The 11952-nt window shown below is 36.3% G+C and overlaps 1 pseudogene; it reads left to right on the top strand.

Annotated features, from left to right (window-relative positions):
• The first annotated feature begins 8452 nt into the window (after positions 1 to 8452).
• Positions 8453 to 9640, top strand: LOC114051837 (annotated as a pseudogene).
• Positions 9641 to 11952: the final 2312 nt, after the last annotated feature.

Raw genomic sequence — 11952 nt, forward strand, 5'->3', positions numbered from 1 at the left:
TATCTATCTATCTATCTATCTATCTATCTATCTATCTATCTATCTATACATACATACATATAATTTTTCCCTCCAACTACTCTAAAATTGACAAAGAACTCATGAGTTACAAATATCATCTCTCCATGCAGAAATGTAAACAGTTCAACTTTAATAAATCTCTTATGATTTCCCTTTCCTGTTTATCTCTTCATGTTTCACTTGATCTTGTATTTGAAAGTCAAATTTTGCTACAAAGTCTTGTGTTTCACTGAATATCCATTTGTGCCCCTGAAGGATTATACTTAGTTGTGCCAGGTAGGTGATTCTTGGTTGTAATCCTATCTCTTTTGCCCTCAGGAATATTATATTCCAAGCCCTGTGGTCCTTTAATGTAGAAGCTGCTAAATCTTGTGTTATACTGATTGTGTTTCCACAATACTTCAATTGTTTTTTTCTGGCTGCTTGCAATATTTTCTCTTTGACCTAGTTACTCTGGAATTTGGCTACAATATTCCTAGGAGTTTTCTTTTGGGGATCTCTTTCAGGAGGTGATCAGTTGATTCTTTCAATTTCTATTTTGCTCTCTGGTTCTAAAATATCAGGGCAGTTTTCCTCGATAATTTCTTGAAAGATGATATCTAGGCTCTTTTTTTGATCATGCCTTTCAGATAGTCTAATTTTTTAAAATTATTTCTCCTGGATCTACTTTCCAGGTCAGTTGTTTTTCCAATGAGATGTCATCTTTAATTTTCAAAGGGGACAAATTACATCATGGAGTGTCTTGAGTTGTGAGTGAATTGGATTTAAGTGAGGTAGAGTTCCACAAAGACATCAGCCTTGCTCTCCCTTCCTGAGTCATTGAAGCCCAGTGGCAAGACAACATTTAGGATTACTGGTGATAGGCCAGGATGCAGGGGATCACCTTGGTGTCTTCAATGTCTGACCAGCTCTAAGCACTGCACAGTGCCTGCTTCAGCCGCCTGCATTGCTGTGGGAACAAATTGTTCTCATCCACTGATTCCACTGCAGAAATTCTTCACATTCTTTGGATATATATCCCCCAAACTTACTGACAGATCTGAGGTCTGTCAGTTCCCCTTAACCTTGTTTAGCTCCTCATTTGAGGCGGTTACTAGGCTGTGACCACTGCATGTAATATAGCTTCTTGGAACCACAAATGAGAATTGTGTGACAGGTGGAAGCCAAAGGTGTATTGGAAGGCCTGAAAAGAGCTTGGCAAGCCCTCATATCAGAGGTGCTAGTCTTTCTTGAACACCCCATATATACATGTAAAAATATATGTCTGCCTGTCTGTATGTATGTATGTGTATATATATATATAGATAGATAGGTAGATAGATAGATAAATAGATAGATATCTGTAGGCACTTATATATGGAAATATGCATAGGCATATATTTAATATATATGTATATATGTTTGCATATATGATATATAGAGATGAGATCTACATATATATGTACATACATTAGAATATGTAGTACATAGATAATAACTCACTGTGATGAACACAAGCCAAAATCTCTCTCTCTCTCTTATACACACACACATTCACATATACACACACACACATATAGTCAGTTGGTGGCTCAGTGGATAAAGTTTTAGGGACTGAAATCAGGTACACCTGAGTTCAAATCCAGTCTCAGACATTTACCACCATTTTGACCATGGGCAAGTATGTGTTTGTCTTATTTCACTGGAGAAGAAAATCAACAAGCAGCACCAGTATCATTGCCAAGAAAATCCTATGAACATATATGGTCCATGGGGTCAAGAAATATCAAACATGACTCAACAACAACATGTACATACATATGTACATACATACACATATGTACACACATGAATACACACATTTACACACATATATGTAAAACTGGATGTTGATTTTAATTCTGTTTTGCTAAAGCAATCAAGTTATATTTAATATTCCATTTCCAGTTTCTTTCTTCTTGTTAACTTCACCCACCACCCATATTTCAGAGAAACTAGCCTAAAGGTCAAGTTTTTGTTTTATAATTACCTCCACCTTTGCAACCTTACTCATTTCCCACTATCCAGAGATACTTAATTAAAATCAAATCTCATCCATTTAAATCATTGTAGCAATTCCCATTGCCTGAAGACTAATCCCATTGCTTGAGAACTTTTGTCTAGTGACTCAAATTGCAGCTCAACCACAGTTATTGGGTTTCAGAAGGAGAGGCCCAAATGATGTGATCTTAAATCCATGTCATCCACAGATTACTAGAAGATTATACATCTATATTGCTTGAGATTTTGCTCTGCTAATTGTTATAAAAGATGCTACTAGTCCTCACTGAAGGTCTTTGTTTATCCAGAGAAGCTATTAACCAAATTTACTTTTAGTCTAATAAATTGTGTTCAGAATTTTGCACATCATTTCACCTTAATTTCTACTGTAACACACACACACACTCATATATATAACATTTCTTTATTAATAACTTTATTAAATTAGAAGTATCTTTTCCAAATTTCGAAGATATATATTATTTCCCTAAATAAATATATATATATATATATATATATACTTACTTTATACCATGAAAAACATTTTGTGAACTCATTTTTCCTTTCAATGGAGTCATGTGATGCCATTGGATTGAGAATATTAGTTTCCTCATATTGTGCAGATGTTGTCTTTGAGGAGAGTGATTCACCAGTAAGCATCCAGCCATCTATCTGATCCCAGCAGCCATACATATTGATGGTGATATTCAACCCACCTTCCCCACTCTGCAAAATTTAACCAATTGAATTCTGAGATGACACTCAATACTCCTAGAATGTATGAAGAAACAAGATGAAATTAAATGCCTCTCAAAAAAGCCAAGTATATTTTTGTCAGTTTGGTTTAGCTGATGAGAGTAACGTGGCTTTTGATCCTTTTAATTGGTCAGATAGCATCAAAAAGATAATTCTACCCCCCATTATTGTTAGATTCCAAAAGAGAGAATGAATCAATTAAAAATGACTTCCAGAATAATTCCAAATTGTATGATGATTTCTTGGACAAAAGTTTCCCCCTCAGTAATTTGACCCTAATCTTATCCTTGATTCCTGTAAAGCATGACTCTGACCGTAGCTAGAAGTTCACCTCTGAACCTCATTCTGACAAGGAAACTATTAAAAGATTATAGGACAATCCTCATCCTAGGCATAGATTAGTTCCTATTGTGAAACACTACCTCATCATTAATACACCGCCACCTCTACCCCTTTGTTACATTAGCCCAACTCAACACACAATCTGAAAGTTAAAAACTAGGCCAGCCCCTGCTAGATATCCAAAACACTTAACCCATTATACAAATCCTAATCATTGATTTAATTCAAGAATACATTTCAGTTTAGTTATTTCAATTTACTCAAATTCTATGAACATTTACCAAGTTTTTTTAAGCGAAGAATATAGGTCTGGGTTCTAATGACACAAAAAGAAACTTAACAAACAAAAAATAAGTTATCATTGACCTTACCAATTTTATATTTCTTTGGAGAAAATTAGATGTACACACAAATCTATATCTATAACTATATCTATCCATCTATATATTTACATATCTATATAAATATATGTAGATACATATATATTTGTTATGTGTACATATGCATATATGTGTGTATATGTGTTTATGTGTGTTGATAGATAGATGGATAGATAGATAGATAGATAGATAGACAGATAGATAATGTAATATGTGGGAGGGAGAACATTAACAACTTGGAGTCATCATACTAGGCTTTGTGTAGGAGTGAGCGCTTGATCTTAGATTTGAGAGGACAATCCTAAGAATTCCTCAACGCAAAGACAAAGAGGAAAAGTCTTAATGATAGTGGGTAGCTAGGTGGTGCAGTGGAGAGTGTGTTGGGCCTAGAGTCAAGAAGACTCATTTTTGTGAATTTGAACATTGCCTCAGAAACTTACTAGCTGTGTGACCCTGGTCAAGTCATTTAACCCTGTTTGCCTCAGCTTTTTAATGTATAAAATGATCTGGAGAAGGAAATGACAAACCATTCAAATTTCTTTGTCAAGAAAACCCCTAAATCAGATCATGGAGAGTTGGACACAGCTGAGATGAATGAAAATCAACAACATTAATGATGGTGGGCAGGCAATTCAAAGTTAAGGAGGCTGGAGAGGGAATCTATTGCATAGGAAGTAGCAAGTAGACCAGTCTGAATGGGATGTAGTGTGAGTCAGTCAACAGATATTTATGGAGTATCTACATTTTGCCAAACACAGTATTAACACTGAAGAACCTCCCCCCAAAAATGCAAAATGATCTCACCACTTTCAAGGAGCTCACATTCTACTACAAGAGGCAAAATGCAGAAATCCTTTAGGAACAAGGCATGTATAGGACAGATAGGGAATAATCAATGAAAGAAAAGTGCTAGAAGTAAAGGGTATTCAGGAAACGTTTCTTGTAGGAGAAAGAATTTTAGTTGAGACTTGAGGGAAGCCAAGATACAGACATGAAGGGGAAAAATTTCTAGGCATTAGGGCCAGCAAGCGAAGATGCCAGAAGCAGGACTATGGAAGGTTTTATATGAGAAATGGCAAGGAAGTCAGTGTCACTGGATCATAGAATATGTGTGTGGGGGGTATAAGGTACATAAATCTTAGAAAGTTGAGAGAGGAGCAGAATGTGAAGAACTTTAAACACCAAACTTAGTATTTTATATTAAATTCTAGAAATGACAGGAACCCACTGAAATTTATTGAGTCAAGGTAAGGGTGGCTTGATCAGACCTGTATTGTAGGATTATCAATTTGACAGGTGAGTGAAGGATGGACTGTAGTGTTGGTAGACATTTGTGACAAGGATGCCAACTTGTAAATTGTGGTGATAGTCATGGCATGAGGGGATGGGGGACTCTGATATAGATATAGATATAATTTAATGAAAATAAAGTCAGCAAACCTTCAAAAGAGGTTAGATATAAGGGATGAGAGGTTGAGGAATCAATTATAATACCTACATTATGAATCTGAGTGACTGGGAGGATGATTCCTACTCCTCAATAATAGTAGGAGAGTTCAAAAGAAAGAAGAGTTTAGGGTGGAAAGATGAATTTACTTTATGTATGTTATCCATAAGATGTCCAAAGGATGTCTAGTTTGAAAGTGTGTTTTGAGGAGAAAGGTTCGACCAGTCTGGAAAGCTCAGAGATAGACAAAGGCAAAGGCATAAGGTGTATTCTTTATGAATATTAGTGTTTCTAAGAGGATGAAACAATTTTGCTGCAACTTTGGCAAAATTCCTAACAAGAACAATTATACATTTTCTGAGGTCCTCTGTGGTCATTGCATCACCAAGTCCTTGTAGTGAACAAAGAGCACACTAAATATATATTTGCATTTAGAGGAGAAAGCTATGAAAGAGAGGCTGGGAGTTTTCACAAAAAGAATTATCCATAGCAGAAGTATCTCCCTATCAATAATATAGCACTTTTTCTGCTTCTTAAATTTGATCCTGCCTGCAGAGGATGGAAGAAGGGGAAGGAGAGCTAAAGCCCCAAAACTAAAAGAATATCTCCAACCTGAGCATTGATGTTCTGAAGAAAGCATATGGAAGATTCAGGAGATTTTAAATCCAGGAAACTGTGACACACTGTTAAAGTCAAGGCACCACTTACCATGACTTTTACTGCTTTAAAAACAGATCCTGTATTCTCTGGTATCAAATCATGTGGCTCCTCTAGTTCAGTAGTTTTTAAGTTATCCATTTTATCAGTGATTTATTACATGTGCTCCCAGAGAAGCCAAACCTTGAGATGTAAATTTGGAGTAATTGGATAAAAAGGAAATTAAATCTCCAGCAAGAGGCACCTTCATATTTTCTGTTTTTTAATCTTAAAGTTAAATATTTCTTTTTGGGATTTATAAATAAGACCATGGGATGTTAATTGATGCAGTAGATAGAGCAGTAGATTTGGTGTCATGAAGAGCTGAGTTCAAACCTAGACTTACTTACCAGCTATGTGGCCCTGGGACAGTAACCTAACTATTCTTTGCCACAATTTTTCCCTCTGTAAAATACAAATATTATTAGGACCTAACTCCCAGGTTTGTTGTCAGGATCAAAGGTGATGATATCCTTAAGGTACTTCTCAACCTTAAAGCTATATGCAAATGTTACCTAGGGATGAAAGTGATGTATTTTTTGTTCTTTTGAGCAACAAAATTCACTAACACAGGCTTTCCCACATCTGCATTTGAAACTAACTCTTTCTTAAAAGCCAATTTAACTTTGTTGAATTGATTTTGATTCTTTTCTGAAGTTGTGATTTCTAGTGTGAATTAATAGAAGATTAATCAGTCTCAGGTTGTCATTTGGCTAAAGCCAATTGTGACCAGCTACAAGTAGTACATTATTTCCAAGCTAACTGACTTTCCCCATTCCAACTCTCTAACCAAACCAATAATTAACTATATATGTAATTTAATTCTATTGAGGAGATTTCTTCTTTGAATTGTTTGTTGGCAGTTGCCATCTATAAGCATGTTTGCTATGAACGTCTCCTTATCCTGTTCTATATGAAAAGTGTATATTCAAAGCTTTTTCCACTCAACCTCATTCCTTTTCATGTATTAACATTGAGGTCAAGTCACCTTTCTTGAAGGCTTTGCCAAAAGAGTAACTAGTCCAGCATAATTTTATATCACAAGGACTTGAGTAGTACAGCTTGGCTTTAAGGAAATTTTCATCAGAAATTGGTCACCAGGATAACTTACATATATTTCTACCAGAATGTGAAAAACTTGAAAACTGTCCAGAGTAGGGAATACCTAAATAAATGTAATACTATCAAAGGTCATTTGAGTTATTAATCAAATATGTTTGGAGAACACAACACATTAGGTGTATTTGAAACTGATTTTGCTGGATTGGAATTAAAATCGGTTTAAAAAATTAATTTAAGGAAAAAAAAATGTTAGACCCAATCATAAGCTCAATTGGGGAAATAAATTTATATTTTTAATGCTTACATTGGGATGACAACACAACAAACTCTCTTGGATTCTAAAGTGTTTAGCACTATTATTATTCATTGCATCATAGCTCCTTCATGATGAATTTGTTCTTATGTATTTGATTATCTGTGTTTCTGTGTGTAGGAGGGATGGAGAGAGTGAGAGAGAGAACAAAAGAGTAGATGATATCTTTCTGTAAAATGTGTTGACATTGATGTTGGATACATAAATTCAAAACTGGGAAATAAAGAAATATACATGTGTGTGTGTGTGTGTTTCTGTGTCTGTGTCTGTGTCTATCTGTGTGTCTCTGTCTGTGTGTATGTTATATTTGTAACAACAAAGTTTGTTTCCGAATATAAGAAAAATATATCTCCCTCACTTCTTTGCAAAAGAGAAATATGGGTGAAGAACACTATATACTTTTAGATTCACTGAATTGGATAGCTCATTTTTATTCTTTTCACTCTTTTTATTTTCCTTGTTGCGTTGCAACTTATGGCTCACTGAGGGGACAGGAAAAAATATATTCTAAAATGAAAGTGATATAAATTCAAAATATGTAAATCATTTTTAAAATGAGTAGAAAAATGAGTAGAAAAATAAAATGAATATGTAGTTAGTTTTTAAATGAAGTATAAGAAATAAAAATGATGGAGTGTAGCTTGTGCTGGATTTGGGCTTAGATGACTTGGTTATAAATTTTGAGTTCTTATGAATACCTGTGTGGCCTTGGAATAGTCATTTTGTTTCTTGAACTATCAGTTTCTTCTTTAAATTGAGTGAATTATACTCAATGATGATACAATGCCCTTCCAATTCAAAATGTATGTTCTTTTGAGTTCAAAGTTCATTTGGCTGATGATCATTTTCTTCAGTTAACAGATCAGAATTGTAAATGTTGATATAATTTTTTTTTCCTGGAGAGAAAGTCAAAGAATTTATGTAACTTTGGTTATAAAACTAGAGGTGCATTCTGAACTGAAATTGGAGTTTTGGAGACTTAAGATTAATAAGTAATATTCCTCCATTTATTCAGCAATGGAATTCTGAGAACAACTTTTCTTTGTTTCCTTATATATGTTTTCTATTTGAAAAAAATGACCTATCTTCTATAAACCAAGACAGAGAGAAAGACAAAGAGACTATATAATTTCCAATTGTAATGTGATACTTCATGAGGAAGCAGGTTCACATTCACTGGAGATCATTAAAGAAAAAAATATGAATAATATTGCTTAGGAATGGCGTAGAAGGGAGTGTTTTTGAGGTATAATTTTTACTTAATTGCTACTTAATTATATCTTGATTTCATTGAAATTCTGATATTTGGATTCTGTCTTACCTGGCTATGTAATTCAATGCATATCTAATTATATTTTTTACCTCTTTTCAGGTGAATCAATTTTCATTTATGGGACCATCATCAAAAATATTAAGATGGATGGTGCAAACAAGGTGATTGAATTCATTCTTCTGGGTCTCACACAGAATCCAGACATGCAGAAAATATTTTTGGTGTTATTATTAGTCATTTACTTGTTGACCGTAGCAGGAAATCTGCTGATTGTCATCACCGTTGCCACCAGTCAGTCGCTAAGGTCTCCTATGTATATATTTCTTTCCTACTTGTCCTTTTTAGACAGTTGTTATTCTTCTTCCATTGGCCCCAAAATGATAGTTGATTCACCTTCTGACAGGAAAATGATATCTTTCAATGCATGTATGACCCAGCTTTTTGCAGAACATTTGTTTGCTGGAGCTGAGATCATCCTGCTAATGGTGACTGCTTATGACAGATATGTAGCCATCTGTAAGCCCCTGCATTACTTGACCATCATGAGTAGATCAGTATGTATTCTTTAGGTGGGATTGGCCTGGATGGGAGGCTTAATTCATGCCAGTATAATTATTCTATTCATTATTTGGCTACCTTTCTGTGGTCCCAATGTCACTGACAATTTTCTTTGTGATTTCTTTCCTTTGTTTAAACTCTCTTGTGCTGATATCCATCCCTTTGGCCTTTTTGTTGCTGCCAATGGTGGTATAATGTGCATACTCACTTTTTTCATGCTTCTCACATCCTATATCATCATACTGAACTCCCTGAAGCCTCATAGCTCAGAAGGGCGGCAAAAAGCTCTCTCAACTTTCGTATCCCACATTGCAGTGGTCATTTTGTTCTTTGTGCCATGTATGTTTGCGTATCTATGACCTATAACTACCTTCCCCATTGATAAGGCCATGGCTGTGTTTTATACAATGACAACTCCTATGTTAAATCCCTTAATTTACACACTAAGGAATGAGGAAGTCAAAAATGCCATGAGATCTTCTAAGAAGGATTTTTGGGCTTCAGACCAGTTCATATTCCCTTTTGATGTTGCAGATGTGGGTTTGATGACAATGTTGTCCTCTTCAGAATTTCTGTCTTGATCTTCACTCTTCTCATAATAGGAATCTATCGTACTTTTCTTTTTACTCATTGCGTTTCTTTATTCCCTGGCCTTTACAGAGATTAAGCTCTCCTGCTGGGGAGCAGAGGGCACTGACCCAAGCTTCTTGTGTTGGGAGCCTAGGTCTCGGTCACTGCCTTTGTGTGCTGGGGCCTCTTACATTGGCAATTAGAGGTTGTAGTTTTCCGGCAGCTTATCTGGTGTTGGGCTGGAATCAGCAAGGCTGGGACTTCAGGTAAATCTAGGTTGCCTGCTTTTCCTTTCCTTTAGCTTTGTTTAGCTCCTTTTAGATAAGTGCTGCCAGGTGTTTATCTCCCTGGGGCCCCTTGCAGGGCTGCCTCCCTTAGTTCTGTTGAGGTACTGGGAGACTTCTTTGCTGTAGAATGCCGAGGCACCTGATGGTTTTCTGAGCTGATTTCCACCAGTTACCCCACCCTCACTGAGGCACTCAGAGGTACAGCTGTTGGCATTTGCCTGCTCGAACACCTGGGCTTTGAGATCTTCTCCTAGTTGGCAGTTGGAGGCTGTAGGGTTCTGACAACTTACCTGGTGTTGGGCTGGAATCAGCAAGGCTGGAACTTTTTGGCATCTCTTGGTTGCTTTCTTCAGCTCCTTTCAGACTAATGCTGTCGGGTGCTTATCCACCTGGGGCCCTTTGTAGTGCTGCTTCCCTTATTTTTGCCGAGGCATTGGTAGACTCGTTTGCTGTAGCATGCTGAGGCACCAGAATCTCCTCCTGGTGTGCTAAAGTGGGTCTTTCCACTAGCTGGCTGGGCAACTCCTGTTTTCTACTGCTCCTCTTTCCCCAGGGTAAGAGGGGCTTTTTCTATTAATCCCTCTAGCTACCTGGGCTACTGCACTGCTGCACCCCATCTTTCTTCTGGTTCAGCTGTTCCAGGTTTTTTTCTGGGGTGATATTTTCAGGGTTTTCAGAGGTTGATAGGGGAGGGAGAGAATGATTACCTTTTTACTCTGCCATCTTGGCTCCCGGAAGTGGAAGAACTCAAGAAGGATTTTAAAAGTCAAATGAGAGAGGTAGAGGAGTCCTTTAAAAGTACAATTGGTCAATTAGAAAAAAAGTACAATGAAGAACATAAGTCCCTAAAACACAATTGGCCAAATGGAAAAAAAGCACAATGAAGAAAATAAATCCCTTAAAAATACAATTGACCAATTGGAGAAGAAAGTACAAAATCTAACAGAAAAAAACAATATATTAAAAATTAGAATTGAACAAATGGAAACTAATGACTGTATGAGAGATCAAGAATCAGTCAAACAGAAACAAAAAAATGAAAAAATAGATGAAAACATAAAATACCTCATGGGTAAAACAGCTGACCTGGAAAATCGATCCAGGAGAGAAAATTTAAAAATTATAGGCCTATCTGAAAGCCATGATGAAAAAAAGAGCCTAGACAATATCCTTCAGGAAATCATAAAGGAAAACTGCCCTGAAATCCTAGAACCTGAAGGTAAAATAACTACAGAAAGAATCCATCATTCCCCACCTGAAAGATATCCCAAATTGAAAACACCAAGGAATATAATAGCTAAATTCCAAAATTACCAGATAAAAGAGAAATTACTGCAAGCAGCCAGAAAGAAACAATTTAAATATCATGGAACCACAGTCAGTATTACACAGGACCTTGCAGCCTGTACATTAAAAGACCATAGGGCATGAAGCATGATATTCCATAAGGGAAAGGAGCTTGGAATGCAGCCAAGGACTAACTGCCCAGCAAAAATGAGAGTGATTTTTTGGGGATGGAGATGGATATTCCACGAAATAGGGGACTTCCAAACATTGCTGATAAAAAGACCAGAGCTCAACAAAAAATTTGATCTTCAAGTACAAGATTCAAGGGAGACATAAAAAGGTAAATGGGACAGAAAGATACAATATGTTGTTAATAAGGGCAAAATGTTTACATCCCTGCAAGGGAAGATGACACTTGAAACTCTTGAGAACTGTATTGTTATTATACCATGTTAAAGGAGTATACATAAAGGGAGTGGAAATAAGTTGACTTTGATGTAATGATAAAAAAAATTAATCAAGTGGGTTAAATGGATCCAATTAAGTGGATTAGTCTGAGCTAAGAAAATGTACTGAGAAAGGAGGAGGCAGACAAGGGTAAATTACATTACAGGAGAAGACACAAAAACCTATTAGAGCATATGTAAAGAAGGGAGGGGGATGAGCATTGTTTGAACCTTACTCTCATCAGATTTGCCTCAAGAAGGGAATAACATAATCAGTTAGGTATAGAAATCTAACTTGTACTATAGGTAGTAGGAGGGGAAAGGGGAAAGAAAAGGGAAGGGGGATAGAAGGGAGGGAAGAAGCAGTAAGGGTAAAGGGGAAGAAAAGGGAAAAGGATAATAGAAGGGAGGTGGGACCATAGGAGGTACTGGTCAAAAACAAAACACTAGTGGGGGGGGAGGAGAAAGGAGAAAGGAGAAAGGAGAAAGAAAAGC

This window comes from Vombatus ursinus, unplaced genomic scaffold (assembly GCF_900497805.2).
Source record: "Vombatus ursinus unplaced genomic scaffold, bare-nosed wombat genome assembly UNPS02014806.1, whole genome shotgun sequence".
Taxonomy (NCBI): domain Eukaryota; kingdom Metazoa; phylum Chordata; class Mammalia; order Diprotodontia; family Vombatidae; genus Vombatus; species Vombatus ursinus.